The following is an 18,383-nucleotide window of genomic DNA, read 5'->3' as shown; positions in this document are numbered from 1 at the left end:
AGTTACCAAATGGCCAAATGTTTGTTGACATACTTTTAATCAACATGTTTGGCTAGTCCATTAATTCTAGTGAAGGCTAATCTTAATGCAACAGCATACAATGACATTTTAATGAATTGAGTGCTTCTAGCTTTGTGGAGGGCTCTTGTCTGTTCCAGCATGACAATGCCCCTGTGCATAAATCAGTGTCCATATAGAAATAAAATACTGTGTCTAGTGTCAAAGAACTTGAATGACCTGCACAAAGCCCAGAACTGAGCCTCACTGAACACCTTTGGGATGAATTGGAAGCTGACTGTGAGTCAGGGTTGACATTTATGTTTCACAGGATATGTAAAAATCTTGGTCTTACAGATATTTGTAGACTTTTGAACCCATCTGGTAGGGACTATAATTTTTTTGTTTTATTTTGTACATAAATGTGAGTCGGCAGTGTGTGTACACAACCACCCTGCACTGTTAAATGTCCACTCACTCCTCTTTCTTATATTTCTGATAATCAAAAACAGTGTGTTAAAATGAAACGGTTTTAGTTACGTCATGTTAGAGCAGCCCTCGCCCACAACTGGTGACGGACTCCACCCTATCATATCATAGATCCTCCAATGAGTGATCTAAACACATTCTGCAATTTTTTTACTAGATACAGTGAGAAGAATAATGTCTCAGTTCGTAAGAGTCATAAGTGTTCTGTTGTTGGCTGTAAAAGTGAACAGAAGAGTCTTCATGTACTAGCCACTGAAGATGCTGTGGACAAGTTTTGTTTTTGAAGGAAATGTGCCCCAAAACGTACAAAATTAGTGTATGTTTGTGCAAATAATTTGACACCGGACTGCTTTGTGAATGAGTGTCAAAATAAATCAGATCAGTACCAACTATTCGTGTTCCAGCTTTATATTCTGAAGATATAAGTATCACACTTTATTGTTTGTGAATGTTTGCAAATCACCTTTCCAAATGTGCTTGTTAGCTAATTCCATGGCTAATACAGCTAATCCAGTTACCATTGTCTCTGACTGTATTCACGAAGACCAGCTATTCATACATATATGGCTGAACTCATGTCTGTACTGGTAATCTGGCATACCGGGCATTTTACCGGTGGGCCGAAGCACTTTGGGGCCGATCAGGGGCGGACTGGCCATCGGGAGAATCGAGCGGGCTGGTGGGTCGTCCGTGAAAGGGCCGAATGGGCCGCAATAAGTTAAAACGAGCCGCCGCGTTATGCAGAATGGACCACAAAACGGTGCCACGATATGCAGAAAAGGACAGCAACATTTTTGAAGAGTTTTTGCTATTCAGGGCAACACATTCATAGTTTGAGTCAGGGGACAAAGCAGGAAAATGTCTGGCTAGATATATATAAAATAGTATTTTTCTACCATTCCCTCAGTAAAATCTGCTAGTGGTGAAATATTTACTTCGGCTACATATATTAATGATGCATTTAAAGAATTCTATCTTGATAGTTGCACATCTTCATTTTCCTAAGAGTATATTAGACACTTTGTGGAACTTCCTAAACTGTCGGCTGAGCAAAAATATTCTCTTGATTCCGAGATAACCTCTGAGGAGTTTGGCTACGGGGCCAGATGTCTTTGCTGCTGAATTTTTTAGATCTAATTCTACAGAACTGGCTCCACTCTGATCAGTCTTATTCTTAAAAAGGACATAGATCCAAGCGAGTTTAATAGTTACCATCCAAATTCCCTGATCCAGCTAGATGTTAAAATATTGTAAAAACAATGTCGCTAACCGACATCATGTTATGACATTATGACATACCCTCTCTCTCTCTCTCTCTCTATATATATATATATATATATATATATTTTTATTTTTTTGTGTGTGTGTGTGTGTGTATTCAAGTGTGACCACAGGGATATTTGTTGAGGGTCAGCGTGGGGTGTGGGATTGGCAGGGGGAAAGGGAATAATGGGGTTAAATGTTGATTCTGTAAATATATTTTTTGCTTTTCTTTGTCAATTGTGTGAATCAATAAAAACTGTTAATCAGAAATGTATGTATTTTTGTATATTTATAATGTACATTTACATATTTTTAAATTAAGATCAAACCGTAATTGCCGGACACCCTGCAGTATCATTGCAGACCCCCAAGGGGTTTACGTCAAGGACACCTATAATAAAATATAACTGAAGCTGCTTCTACCCTTTATCAAGAGCAGCTAAGCACTGGCCATCATGCAGTTCATCTGAAAAAGACTAGTTTATAATTCTAAGCAGAGATGTAGTCCACATTTTTCTTTTAAAATAGGATGTAAAAGCAAGCAACATTGTCCTAAGTTCTATTATTGAATAATTATTATTATTCAATTATATGCAAAATTATTAAACCCTGTTAAAAATATGCTGACAAAGAGGTGGCTATAATGTAGTATGTAATCAACGTATTTGAATATATGCTATAAAATAATATAAAATGAATGTTCTGGTGTATATAGAGTAAGATCAAAGAAAGAAAACAAATCTTTTTTAATCTAAATGAACGCTGTCACCTCTTAACTTTATTGTAGTTTGTGACGGTGAGAACATACTATAGACAACAACACACATGAGGAAAAGTCAAAAACTGCTCCTCAATTGTGTTGAAAACAAATGACACTACCAGAATCCTGAAACACCACACCATATCTTAAATGTAAGAGGTGTTGTAATAAGCTGTGTTGTTTCAAAAACAATAATACCGGAACGTGACGTGTTGCAGTTAAATCAAGAAATAAATCATGTAAAATAATTATATATATAAAGAGAACTATTGCATATACAAAAAACAAAGCAAACAAACAGAACAGAAATCCTTGCCCATGTAAATTTGATTTATAAAAGAGTAAAAAATGCCAGATTAAATAAATGGAGTAAAACAAACCAAAAAGACATACACAGAGATCATAAAAGACATGTGTAAAGAGATTAATAGAAAGGAGGAGGTGAGAACCGACTTGAGAATATAAATAATATTTAAAATGAAACTTAAACACAAAGACAAACACAAAGGTGTCGGATAGCTGTCCGTAAATCTCTCTCTCTCTCTCTCTCTCTCTCTGTCGCACTGCCATTTTCGGTCGGCCTTTATCCCTCTTGATTAGAGCCACATGTGTAGCATCACAACCCGGCCCCGCCCTCCGCCCTGCCACAACATGACATTAAAAACAACAGACATACACAAAAATATCATGGCAACTACACATCACAACCACATGCCCTCTATCAGAAACATGCCCTCTCTCAAAAACATGCCCTCTCCCAAAATAGAGCCCTCCAAATATCAGCCAACCTGATGTCAGAACCCAAACATGTAAAATGCAGAGAGCTTTTTTGATTGCTACATTTTCTGATTGACTAAAAAGGTCAACTCTTGTTTGCTGTTCAGAGTCTAATAAGGCTCTCAGAAACAGGTGTGGTTTATCTGGACACAATGATATCAGTCAGGTAGTAGAGAAATGTTATGCACGTAAAATACAAAAAAGACTCAGCAAACATAAGGCATAAATCACAACTGTGTGCTTGCGTGTCTTCAATGGGGACAACTGAGACATAGAAGAGTCAGAGGACATCCGTGAACGATTTACAAAAGATAACAAAATAAAGGCCTCTAATATTAATTAGGTCCTGCATATGTATATTCACATAATTTCACATTAAGACTTGCATTGTGACTATTAGAATAAGGCTAAACATATTCAGAGCTCAGTACTCTTGCTGTGAGATTGCTGTAAATATGGGTCACAAAGAGCTCGGTGAGGGTCTCACTCCTGGTGCTCTTCATATTTCTGGGGCCGCAGAATAATACTTTGGTAGGTCTTGATGCAGGAGAAGGCTGTGGGTGGAATGAGGCGGCGGTCAATCAGGTTGTGCTCCAGGTGAACAGACACCAACGGGGAGTCGTCACGGGCCGCAGTGTCACACAGTGAGTTCATAGTGACATAGCTGCAGAGAGAAGACCAGTTTAAAAAACAGGAAGATCCACTATCTATACTGACCCCATGAATTAAAAACAGGAATTTTGTGGCTTTTAGTCCATGTCTGTAAGCTTTCAGGTTAATCTATATGCTTGTGTACTCCTAAAAGTTGACAAAATGAACTTTAAGCACATAAACATGATGCGAAATAGCAAGAGTAGTATGGAAGTATATAGGAAACTCACAAAATATTGATACATCGATTATTGATCACCACGTAATTTTCTCGATACGTTTTCGAGGCATTAGAAGCCTAATTTGCGTGCTTTCCAGTTCACTGTTAGTTGGCCTTCAATGTAATGTAGTCTGGCATGATAGCTTTGGGAGTCCATAAGGTGATATAACATTTATAAACATTTATTTATAATTTTACCAAGTTAATGTCACCTCTGTCACCACTACATTTATGCAGCAGGTGTTTCACATGGTGTTTAGTTGTGGATAATGTTATGTTACGGTGGATAAAAAAACAATGAGGGTTTTGGGGAAAAGGCAGAAGAAGCGAAGGTTTGAGTCTTTTCGGTTTCTGGGTTGATGGAGCTGGCCAATATCCCATATGAACAGATAACACGGTGAATGGCAGGTATATGCAGGAAAGGGCAACAAACAGGTACAACCTACAATTGCGGAACCTTTAATCCCTAGGACAAAAATTATCAATTGATTTGCCACAGGCCAAGAAGCTAACAAATTGCATAGCTAAGTTTATAGTCGGCGATATGCAGCAGCTTAAAGGGTTCATGACATGCTTTTTTTTTTTAATTATTTTAATATGTTCCTTGAGGGTAACTTATAATATTAGTGATATATCATATATTTGTAAAACATGATCATTTTGCACCCTCATTCTGACCCTCTGTCAAAAACGCTTGGTTTTGGTGCTGCTTCTCCTTTAAGATCTGACAGTAAACTGACACTTTTATGATTGGCTCACTGCTCTTGACTGACTGGCTCTCTCCTTGCCCTCTTACTGCTCAATGCTACAAAATGGTGCTGCAGAAGTGATAAGGTAAAGTAGGCATTGATGTATTGTTTTGGAGGCAGTCAGATGCACATGTCTACTAGGAAGTAGAGAAGATGGGAGAACGAGTGGTTTTGGCAGCTTGGTTTCAACAGCTAATTGTTTTGCAGTGAGGAGGAACTTTTGATTTCTCAGTATGTTTTTATAGTACAATGACCTATTTTATGTCAAAATAAATCAAGGACATTTTGATTCCTGATGTCATGACAGTATAGTACTATTTAGTAATAGTTCATAACTCTGATGCAAGTAAAGACGATTGGCTATTTTAAAATCACATACAATCCCTACAATATTTCCAGGCCAAACTTCCTGTTTTAACTGAAAATATGTTAACATGGAAAAGAAAAGTGTGCACTAAAGATCCTATGGAAACCCTATTGTGGCTTTTGTAAGCTTTGAGTCAAACTATATGCTAGTGTACTCTTAAAAGTTGCCGAAACAAACTTTTAGAAGATACACGATTTAAAAATGAACAGTCTCATCCAGGTCAATGAACCAAAATATAAATGACATCATATCCTGCCAATAAAATGCTCTCTAGAATGAGAACGTCCTCTCCCACTACTACCACTCACCACCGACTAACAAAAGCAAGTAGCAAAACAAATATACCAGCCAAGCAACTGGCATTGAGATGAATGCTAACCAATAGTGAAACCATTTATTGGGTTCTTTAATACTCTGATGCCTGTGCTCATCAACACAAATGTTAACTATTGTTATCCTAATTTGGTAGCAAGTGTGAGTCTGAATTCACTAACCTGATGAAATTGTGGTTCAGTCTCAGATGCTGTAGAGCTTTTAACTGTAAAATGCCTCTTGGAATGGATCTGAGTTGGTTATGTTCCAACAGAAGCTCAGTCAATGAGTTGTACAGGCCCAGGAAGGACACCTCATTTATCCCGTCTTCACGCAGCCGGTTGTAAGACAGGTGAAGTGAGTCTAGACCAGGACGCAAGTGGCCAAACACATAGCCAGGGATGCGCTCAATCTGGTTGTGATGCAAGATGAGTTGCCGCAGGCCAACCGGCAAGAAAGAGGGTACGTGAACCAGCTTATTGTGGGAAAGATCCAAATACTCCAAGTTTCTGTGGTAAAGACAGGTCGTTTTTAAATGATTAAAGTATTATAACATAAATATTTCTGAAAGTATTAATCCACTGATATCTAGGTTTAGGCTGATATATATTTGTAGGCATATAATTAATCTCTTGATGCATTACAGTAACTGTCCATAAGATGGCCACTAACACTAGACAGAGAGACAGATAGAGTAGAATATTTTTTGAACTCACAGCAAGTGTATCCATGCTCTTGGATCAATGCGATCCTCTCTGATACGGTTATGGCTAAGGTTTAAGACTCTCAGGTTTGTGGTCTTGTTGAGGAGCCCTGAATGCACAACCTCTATCTTGTTGTCTGATAGGTGCAGCTCCTGAACCAGTACAGGTACATATAGTTCAATGTCAACAATACTCTAAGTGTTTCTTTTTTAAAAAAATATATAATCTTTAGAATGTATACCTATATACTTAAATTGATTATTGCACTCCTATTAGCTTAGTTCAACATTGAATTATATAGAAATGTACAAGTTTAAAAGTGCATAACTTTTTCAAATGGATTTTAACCATAATACATTTCAACCCATTTGATATATGCAGTGTAAATTTGAACAAAGCTTGACTGACCTGTACTGAAATGGGCAGACCTGAGGGAATGGCCCTGAATTTATTGTCATCGAGTCTTAGGTAAATCAGCCTCCTTAGAGGTCTGAAGGCCAGAGGAGAGACATTTCCATCGTGGAAATTATTATCTTCTAACTCCAGTGTCAGCAGCTGTGACAGACCTAAGACAAGAATAACACATTAGATTGACTGAAGATTAAATAAAATTCAAACGTACTCTTAGATTGTCAATCTATCTGGAGAACAATAATGCTTCCGTTTCCAGTATCAGCAAATGCTTTCAGTGTCCAGTATAATATACATTGATTGCGGTTAAGGTTAAGGATCTAGCATGATGAACCAAAAGAAGCAGATTCAGATGGAGATTGAGGTGAACTAAAAATCGGTAATTGTGTTTATAACAATTAAATAACACCATAAATCTATCTTAATGAAAAACAACTCTAACTTTTTAAAGATTTATTTAATTAATGGTAAAATAATTGTAAAAACGATATAATAAGGTTATTAATTGATTAACATCAGTTAAAGATACAATTAGTAATTTTATATTTAATAATTAAAGACATTTTTACTGCTAAATGAATGACATGAGGACAGCAGTCATATCAGCAAGTTTTATTCTACACGGAAAGGGTACACTCATGGGGGCTGCCATGTTTGGATCACATAACCAGCCAAATAATACTTGCATAATTTCAGTAACTGCATTGTTATTGGACACTTTTACTAATGGATTAAATGAATCATGGCTGACTGTGAATGCTTCATATCCACACTGGCATCAGTAACTAAAATCTGTAACATTTGAATGATGCTGCATCCACACCCTAGATGTCAGTGTATGTCCAGCTTGTACTACATCAATTCACATGAAGTAACTATGAACAATATATTTACAGCATGTATTAGTCTTGGTTGATGTTAGTTGCAAATAAATACATTTAAATATGGTAATACATTTGTAAAAGTACAAGTTATATACTTTAGCATTAGTTCATGAACTAACATGGCCAATGTTTTTTTATAAATTAAAGTTAACCAAGATTAATAAGTGCTGCAAAAAAACTAAACAAAAAACACACAGATATATATATATATATATATATATATATATATGAATAAAAACCACAGACAGTCAGCATAAACATCTATATGACATCAGCACACGTGCATACCACTGCTCACCAGAAACATAATTTAGAGTTTCAAAAAGTACTTAAATATTTACCTATTTCACACCTAAATCGTGTCACTTTAGAAGACATTAATTTAACAGCAGGTGTCGTATGGATGACGTTTAAGTTGTCTGTCTGTGATTTTTTTTAGCTTCAATCTCCATTCACTTGCATTTAAAGGACCTACTGAGCTAAGATATTTTTCTATTTTTCTTTAAATGTGTTCTGCTGAAGCAAGAAAGTCATACGCACTTGGGATATCATGAGGGTAAGTAAGTAAGTAATGAGAGAATTAGCATTTTGGGGTGAACTATCCCTTTAAGTGTTCATCAGTGAGTTCAAACAGACAAAGTGATTGTGTGTTTACCCTTAAAGCTGTGAGGTGTGAGGCCACTCAGCTTATTATCATTGATCTTGAGCTCCATCAGAGAGGGAGGGAGAGCCGGCATTTTAGTGAAGTTATTTCCATCAAGGATCAACCTCCTGAGTTTCGTCAAGTTCTGCGATAAGTGAGAAGAAACTCATAACACTGTCAAAGCCAGACTAAACAAACCTCAATGCTTGCAACTGAAGCCAAGTTACACAGCACAGATCTTCCGAGTTCATCTGGCATGAGGCAATAGACGTTTCCCGATCATGCTACAGAACATACTAAGTAAACAGAGATGCACAATGAACATGTGAAAAAACACTGTTCTGCTCTCCCTCAAATAGTGGTCACCTGACAATTCTGTACTTGGCGCCCAGGATATATAGCACACAGATTAGAAAAGGTAAAAAAAAGAAAGACGAGTGTATTTCTTTTTTCAAGTAGTGATATCTACAGACTGAAAATTCTCCTGTGTAAAGCTGCATCCTGGTGAGATTTCTGACATGATATCTTGCGAAAAAAATGTCAGCTACTTGCTAAATATCAGCATGCCCCTACGAGGCACCAAAAAGATTATAAAACATAATATTACAAAGATTAGGAAGAAATTACAAAGGATTTTTCAGTTTTTACCTTTATGCACTTACCAGTCCATTATTAAAGCCAAACATCGTACCAATTGTAATATTGAAGCAGAACAGTTCACAATTCTGTCATTATTTACTCACCTGTCATGTTGTTCTAAATCTTTATGACTCTCTTTCTTCCATGGAACACAAATAGAGATAGTTTATCAGAATTTGTTTAGGGAACAACCTCACTCACCATTCACTTTCACTGTATGGAAAAATATGCAATAAAAGTGAATGGTGACTGAGGATTATATTTTGTCTAACATCTCCTTTAGTGTTCCACTCAAGAAAGGAAGGAAGAGGAAATGATGACAGAATTTCCATTTTAAGCTGGACTACCGTTTTAAAAAACAAACAGATTACTTAGCACATGACACATTTGTTACTTAGTTTCCCTGATGGCACCTCACCCCAAACACCTCCTGTCCCAGAGAGAAGTCATCCAGTTTGTTCTTGCTGAGGTCAAGCCATTCCAGGTTGGGAAGACCTGCTAGAGCATTTACCGGGATCTTGCTGATTTTGTTATCTGCATACAAATACAAAAAAGTCTGGTGTTATTTTTAACTTTTTGCCTTATGGGGTTTCCCTTTTTGAAGCACCAAAATGCACTGCATAAAAGTAATACATAAAACTCCATACATTAAATCCAAGACTTCTGAAGCGATATGATGTGTGTGGGTGTGTGTGTGAGAAACTGTTCAATATTTTAGTCTTTTTTTACTGTCACTCTCCACTTTCACTTTTACATTCTTCTACTTTTGTTTTTGGTGATTCACATTCATCTTGCATATCACCACCTACTGGGCAGGGAGGAAAATTGATGGTAAAGATTTACTTAAATATTGATCTGTTTCTCATCCTCACCTATCAAATTGTTTCAGAAGACATGGATTTAACCACTGGAGTATTTTAGATTACTTTTATTCTGTTTTTGTGGGGATTTTGGAACTTTAAAATGTTGGCACCCATTACTTGTTTTGTATGGACCTACACAGCTGAAATATTCTTATTCCTGTAAAAATCTTTGTTTGTGTTCTGCAGAAGAAAGAAAGTCATACACATCTGGAATGCTATGAGGGTGAGTAAATCATGAGAGAGTTTTCTTTTTAGGGTGAAATCTTCTTTTAATGAAATAGAAATACTCTTTGCAAGTGTATTTGTCTGTGATGATTACTTTAATCTAATAATAGGTGAGTTACCAACATAATGTGACTAATATTTGACTATGGGTAAACTTTTTTACAGTGGGAAAAGTTACTCCTCTGAAAAAAAACAGCCTTCATTTCAATACTGTTACAGAATATTTTATGCTGGTCACTGTTGGTTTGGAGCTGGTTTAGCTGGTTGATCAACATTGTTTTCACCACCAGCATGCTTAACTGGTGAAGCTGTTCAACAAGCTTCATCTTATAGTGTACCTTTAAATTATATATTTTACAGGACTCTTCCGGGGGGACCGTGAGGGATATCATGGAATTTAGTAAAGCATGAAAAAAATCCTTTACTACTGGCAAGGTGAACTGCTCTCACCTCACCTGCTAGAAACAGACTCTTGACTCCGGGATCTCTGATGATGGGCATTTGGGTAATGCCCGTGTTTCCACAAGCAATCAGAGACTCTGAAAGCAGGCAGCCTGCTGGGAGAGACTCCATATGAACAGAGGTACGGATGACTGGACGGCCAATACCTCGATCTACTGGTCGCCCATTGGGGGCAGGCAGTGGCCTTCCGATGGGTAGGATCACAGATCTTCTAGTGGGATGAGCAAAGGGCTGTTCCGCTCTTGCTACAACTGGTTTCTGTGTAGGTGGCATAATGCGTCTTTTGATTGCTACAGGGCGAATAGCAGATCTGAACACTGAAATGTTGCTGTTATCATCGTCATCATCATCATCAGTTGTCACTGTCGTCCACTAGATAGTCATCATCATCATGGTCATCATTATCAACATGGTCTCGTCTCATAAACTTAGTTCCGGTGACAATTACAGGGGTCTTAGTGAGTTTTCCAGTGTCAGGCCTCAGGACCACCTCCTGGTTTTTCTTCAGAGGGGTCACCTGCTTCTTAGGGACATTTGGAGATAGCTGATAAGACAACATAAAAGTTTAAGAACACTTAAAAGTGTGGCAAAATTCAACAATACCGTCTCCATGGGAAAATATGTGCAATGACGGGTTGTAAAACGGTCCGCAAATCACAGTGGGGGAGTCAGTTATGAGATACACTGTAGATCATGAGTAATCATCTGGTGGTCATGACCCACTAATGGGTTGCCGGTCTGTTCTAAATGCAAATAATAACATGCAACTAACCATATAACATCAATGTCAAAGACTATGCATCTAGTGAAACATTTTAGTGCAATATTCATCTGAAATTTGGTACAGGCTAACCAAATTGAATTAATGTCAGTATGGACAGGTTGCATGACGTCCAAGAAAACCATAAATGATGCAAGATAAAAAATTAAATATAACCCAGATGAGGATGGTGGCAAAGATTTATATGGATTGTACCAACCACAATGTGTTGAATAATTGGCTGTCGAGAGCATGAAACCATATTTAAGCGACTTTTAAAAACGAAGATAATCAAATTTCTTATTCAACAAATCATGTTAATAATTTAGCATATTGTTGAGCTTATGCAGTTCATAATATTAATACATTTCAATGTTTGATTTTAAAAACAGCTTTGTTTACTTTTATACGAAAATCCATTTTGGTACTATGCAAGGTAGGCATTTGATGTCTAATGTAAAATTCAGATTTTGAATCAAAACAAGCTGAGACCCACTGCTCTTGTTTGTTTACAGATTTCACATAAAACTACATCTACATACTTCTTTTGCTGGGGTGACCACTATTTTGTTCCTCTTGGGGTTCACCTCCAGAACCTCTTTTCCCACAGGTGGTTTGCCATTTCCTGTCAGTCTGTGATGGCTCTTTTTCTCCAAAGATGTTGGGTTGGGTTTACTGGCCACAGCCTTCAGTATAGGTGAAGCTAGACGTGGTATTGCAAACAGAAAATCAGTACCCACTATCAGGCAACCCACTCCCTAATGGCATCTTTCCCAGCACTGCATTGCACCACAGTAAGAGCCAATGTTTTACATAATTCCAAGCTTGCGTCACCGAAGGGATGCCCACTGACTAATTCAGCTCTTACTACAATTCGCTAATCCAATTATTCTGGTAGTGGCAACCCAAGGAAGCAATCAACAAACAAACAAAAATGGATCATATTATATTTTGTAGCCCTATTATTTTCCAATTGAATACACATATTTTCATTACAAATTATACTATCAGCATAACAATTTGCATGAAAACTTCAATCAACTTGAATTTCTGGATTTCTTAGTATTTGGTACACTTTTGTTTGTATGCACTCAAGCTGGCATGGACTCCACAAAACCTGATGATCCATTTAATACATCATAATTTGAGAATGTTCCAAAGACAATATTTTGTTGTAAAGGTTTAGACATTATTGTCACAAATTTGCTTGCATTGAAATAGTGACCAATAAATAGTTTGGAATCTTAAAGGAACATTCTGGGTTAAATACAAGTTAAGTTCAATCAACAGCATGTGTGGCATAATGTGGATTACCACAATACATAGTTTTGACTCATCCCTCCTTTTCTTAAAAAAAGCAAAAGTCAAGACAATTAATGGGGCCAATCTGTAAATTAATAAAAATATTTCAAATTGATATCCAAAAACATTCTGAATATTTTCAGGTTCAAATAAAATAAAAAAAAATCTGAATCAGAATGAGCTTTAATGCCAAGTGTGCTCATAGGCAAATGATACTTAACATGTGTTCAAAATTTAGCATTTTGTACAGCCAGTGCAGTTCATAATATTAAAACATTTCATTGTTTGATGTAAGAAACTTTTTGTTTATCAATTTTGGTACTATTGTGTCTTATTATTACAAAATAAAAGATATTCCCACATTTTTCAATGTGGTCTCAGACTTTTGGACCCCATCGTAAATGTAATGGAGCAAAATGTATGTCATCAGAGTGTACTCTTCAATTTGAGGTTGATAGATCTCACATGAAACACTGATATCAATCAAGTAGACCTGTGAATGATCGTAGAGTGAGTGATTACAGTTCCCTAACCTCTAACTGGGCAGGGGATGGTTCTGCAGTTCACTGCTCCATCTTTGCACTGGCACACACTGCAGGGCTCTGGAGACCAGACAGCCCCTTCAAACAGAGAGATCCCATTCACCAGGCACTGGCTGCTGAGCCCTGGCACATATGCACAGAAACAGAACTTCAGTATTCTGCATACACACCATTAGTCTTGGCTCAAATGATCATGATTTAGTGAAACAATTATTGTGGTTCTTCCTTTACAACAACATAACTGAATGAATATATAAAATACTATAGTGGAAAAACTAGATTAGCATTTCCTGAACAAAATACCAGTGTTCCCAGACTGGCTAATCATGACCAATCACAATTCAGTATGCAAATAGAGGTAAGAAAGAAGACCAATCGGAATTTAGTATAAAATATTACAATTACATAATTGCCCTCAGTTACATTTTGAATGCTGAACATTCTAGCAATGTAAGTACATTTTCAAATGTTAATAATTGTTTTTTCTCTTCACATTGGAATGCCCAATTCCCAATGCACTCTAAATCCTCATGGTGGCGTAGTGACTCACCTCAGTCCAGGTGGCGGAGGACAAATCTCAGTTGCCTCCGCGTCTGAGACTGTCAATCCGCACATCTTATCACGTGGCGCTTTACCGCGGAGACATAGTGCGTGTGGAGGCTTCACACTATTCTCTCCGGCATCTACGTACAACTCACCACATGCCCCACCGAGAGCGAGAACCCCATTATAGCGACCACAAGGAGGTTACCCAATGTGAATCTACCCTCCCTAGCAACTGGGCCAATATGGTTGCTTAGGAGACCTGGCTGGAGTCACTCAGCACACCCTGAATTCGAACTCACGACTCCAGGTGTTGTAGTCAGCATCAATACTCGCTGAGCTACCCAGGCCCCCTCAAGCATTAATCTTACATTTCTTGAAAAGTATAGCATTTTTAGGATGAAATCGTATACACAAAACATTCAATTGAGCATATATTAAATGATTCGGGATGAAATAAATGCAAAGGTTTAATACTTAGGGTTAGGGGTTTAGAATATGAAATGTTTGAGGAATATTAATTCAGTGCTACCTTGCAACCATTGTAAAAATGATCCAAAGTTATCACTTTTTTTGCTTGATTAAATGTATTAAGCTGTACTCACCTGGAAGGAAAGGGTTGTCATACTCAGGTGGATCCGCAAAAGCGGATGAAAAACGTCTGGAGCTCCTCTGTCTCTCTCCTCTCCTCTTTATTCTTTTTCCTTCAGTCACTAAAAGTGCTAAACACAAGCAAAGACCCAAAGCTAAAATTCTGTACATTATTCTGTTGGTCTATGCTGGATCCAGTTCAGGTCTGTCTGAGACAGCTGTCTCGATATCTCTGAGGACTGAACCCTCTGAAAAGCCAGTTATATTCTCTGCCACTGGAAATCATGTACAACCCCTCACCCTTCCCTACCAGAAAAAAAGGGGAAAATGCAAAGGTGAGAGCAGAGAGTGAGGAGGAAGGAATGGAAAGGAAACAGCAGGAGAGAGGGGGAAAATAAAAAGAAAACATTATCAACAAAGCACCTCTTTCATTCGCCCAAAAAACCATCAACCGTCTCTGCTTTTTCCTCTCAACGAATGCTCATCGGTCCCTAGAGCCAAGCAATCTATTAGACCGTTCTCAAGGAGAAAAAGCTTATCTTTGACAGCACTTATTGTTCTGATGTCAACAGATCTCAAATTTGAGATGATGAATAAAACATGTCTTTAAGTCTCTCTTTACAAGACCCTTATTATTGTCTCTGCACAAGGATGCAACCAAATATTTAATTTAAGGGAGGAACTACTGTCATTTTTTTAGGAATCAGTCATTGAAAACCCCATATTGATCTAATCTGAAAATTGGGGGAACAAAACAATTTCTCTCAGTGTCTAAGGTGGTTTTGAACCTGTCTGTGCTTCACAGCTAGTCTGATGGACGAGCAGAGAAAACGTCAGTCTTGCTCTGCATCACAGAGCCTGTTTATATGAAAGGAAACTTTGTTTGTTCATGGGCCAATGAGCAGCACACTCCTGAGAAATTCTTGAAGTTCCATTGCCATTTGCAACCATGCTTGACCATGTTCAGTGCAGCCAATTCATTGTGATGACCAGTTGCTATGACAACCACTTCATGAAACAATGTTACATAGAATTTATTCCACTTTCTGAGTAACTTTATAATTGTTGTAATGTAGAAATAGTTTGGAATTTTAAAGGAACATTCTGGGTTCAATTCAAGTTAAGTTCAATCGACAGCATTACCACAAAACATAATTTTGACTCATTCCACCTTTTCTTTAAAAAACCAAAAGTCGAGACACTTAATGGGGTCAATCCGTAAATTAATTAAAATACTCACTGTTTCAAATTTATAGCCACAAGATGGAAACAATATGTGTTTTAGCATGATTTAAGAGTAATAAAATAGCTTACTAACCTGTACTGTGTAAAGTTATAGTCAATTTTACAACTTCGTTGCCATGACGATGTAATATAAACAACCCTTAAAATCCTAAAATGACTGTAAAATGGTGATTTCAATTACTTTACAGCTCAAATAATTCACCAGTTTTTACAGTGCTTTTATAAAATTTTAAGCTTTGCATATCTGCTTTTAAATCCTTCCATTGTAAGTGCCTCACTGTAACCTTGATTTTTATTTTTTTAAAGACAAATACATTTTTGTGGTAATCAACATTATGCTTCAAATGCTGTCAGTTGAGCTTAAGTTGTATTGAACAGAATATTTATTCAAAGGTATAGTTCAATCAAAACTGAAAATTCTGTCATCATTTACTCACCCTCATATTGTTCCAACCTGTATGACTTTCTTTCTTCTGTGAACACAAAAGGGGATGTTAAACAGAATGTTTAGTCTCAGTCACCATTCACTTTCATTGTATTGTTCATAGAGTCTGCGAGTGCCAAAAATTCTGCCTCTTTGTTCCACGATAGAAAGTATGTCATATGGGTTTGGAATGGTATTATAGTGAGTAAATGATGACAGAATATTTGTTTTTGTAAAATGTAAATAAGAAAGACAATTTTCTTCACAGTAGACCATGATTTCCACTGATGACACCGTAAGTCCTTTACTACCTGCTTGTGTTACTCGCCATAATTTTTTTTATTATTTTAATTGGAATTAGGTCATATTCTGATTGTGTATATAATCCCCATGCATTTTACCCCCATGCCCCCTATGGAACACAGCTTGTAAATGTTGCTCATATAATGCAGATGTTAAAATTCACCACTTTACAAGTCATCTACTATAGTAACAGTATGTCAAAAGATAGCATTATGTGAGGAAAAGTGTGAAAAATGTTTATGAACTGATAATCTGCCGCTTAATTTTAATATGTGAAAGGGAATTAAAATAATTGTTGTTACAACTGCTACGATATGTAGACAAGCCATATGAAAATTATCTTCTATAATAAAAATATAGGTTTAGTAATGTGCTCCTATAAGACCAGGCTGTGCAAATGTGTTAGCCCAACTGAAATGACCTAATAAAGCAAATATTCACTGTGTATACTGTACACTGTAACTGAATGTTGCAATTGCTGTGGAGCACGTCAATTTCTTTTACCGAATTAAGGCTTCATCATAAAATTATATTCATGTAAATGTGGTAAACTAACACAAACCTGAAAAAATGCCTGGGATTATTATATAAGAAATGTTTTGAGCAGGCTGGGACAAATAAACAATTTAGTTCTCCCAAATTCATGTTTGCATCTTCCAATCTCCAGTTTAGACTTTCTTTTTTTTTTGCCTCCCACACTGACAATTTTAAAGTAATTTGATGTTTTCAAGCAATTTGATGCATCACTCCTCCACTATACAAGCCCTGAGCTTCCTGTCTTTCATTCAAAAATATCGATGTAGACAAACAATCATTTTGAGTAGGTAAACAACTCGCCCACAACTTATGGGCTTTACCGCATACACCTGTTTAGAGACTGACAAAAAACTAATTAAACCACATATAAAAGTTCCAAACAAATTGCCCTGAAATGTATATAGCAACACAACACCCTTCTTCTGTGGCCCGTTTATGAAATTAAATGGTCTATGAAGACACTCGTGTCCAATGGGTGATTATCTGGGGGACAGATTTTACCCAAGTTAGTAAACCTCCAAAAATATGGTTTGACAATGGATCTCAGCTGACCTCAGACAGCAAACAGTCTAGTTTGTACATTTTCTTCATAACCACTTGAAAATCTTTGTTTACTCTTTTCCTAGAACTCCCCATCCGTCCACACACATTGCTGGAGCCAGTCCTGTCCAGAACATTATAAATCTACAGCCCAAACTGTTTAAAGTATTCATCTTACACACATTCTCTTAAGAATAAAATACATTTAGGTAAAAGTGATTTTAAGTGCTTTATAACTAATACTGGATAGGTGGATGGCTGGATGGTCCAAATCCGTTTACCAAAGAATTTTGCTCAGATTCATTCATGGATGAGTTCAGCTGGTCATTACGTCTTGTTTTATATATTTTAGTTCAAATTATCTTTAAAACACTAGTAGTTTTTGAACAAATTGTTCTCATTCTATTCCATTGTTGCGGTCGAGAACGATTTTTTGAATGAATCAAATGTATCAATGATTCAGTTACTTAACTCATTGCACATCGCAAACGTTAGTCGCCATCTACTGGCATAAACCCTAAATGCATCAGTGAAAGAATCTGAACGAATCAAAAGAGTCATTCCTGTAATGAATCAGTCCCCGTAATTTTGTGGCATAAGGTTTAAAACACCAACATTAGGGTATGTAGCACAATGATGTATTTAAGATTCTATAAGCACTACCAGACTAATCGTAATGACACAAATTATAGTTGAGCAGTAGTCACATGTTGTGGGTTGTGATTATCTGAAGATACTTGCAACATATAGCAACACCTATACAGAAATACAGTACATCTCTTCTATTTTCTCTAACTTCTGTAGCGATGTGATTTGGGAGCAGTTTGCTTTTCTTGACTCCTCATTAAAAAACCGCCTACTACTGGTTTCTTCTCAGTCCTCTCTAACAACAGTAAATACTGTCTGTATGTATATACACCAAAGATTGGTGCAGATTTTAGCAAGTGTACAGCAACCATTATTTTTGCTGTCCCTCTGTCTTTCTGTCTAGTGTCTTAGTTAGTTAAATCACATCTCTGATTTCATACATTACGTATAGAATAAAAATGTACACCTACTCAGAATTATACTACTGTATGGCTGAAACAATGGATATGTTTTGTAAGGGCTTTATGATATATTCAATGAATTAACCCCCCAATCCCATGATTTATCATGACTGGTAAGATTCAATGGGACC

The 18,383-nt window shown here is 36.9% G+C and overlaps 1 pseudogene; it reads right to left on the bottom strand.

Moving 5' to 3' along the window:
• Nucleotides 1-2,512: 2,512 nt before the first annotated feature.
• LOC127631015 (extracellular matrix protein 2-like) lies at nucleotides 2,513-14,443 on the bottom strand (annotated as a pseudogene).
• Nucleotides 14,444-18,383: the final 3,940 nt, after the last annotated feature.

This window comes from Xyrauchen texanus, chromosome 37, assembly GCF_025860055.1.
Source record: "Xyrauchen texanus isolate HMW12.3.18 chromosome 37, RBS_HiC_50CHRs, whole genome shotgun sequence".
NCBI classification, from domain to species: domain Eukaryota; kingdom Metazoa; phylum Chordata; class Actinopteri; order Cypriniformes; family Catostomidae; genus Xyrauchen; species Xyrauchen texanus.
This window is presented reverse-complemented; position numbering and strand designations above follow the sequence as displayed.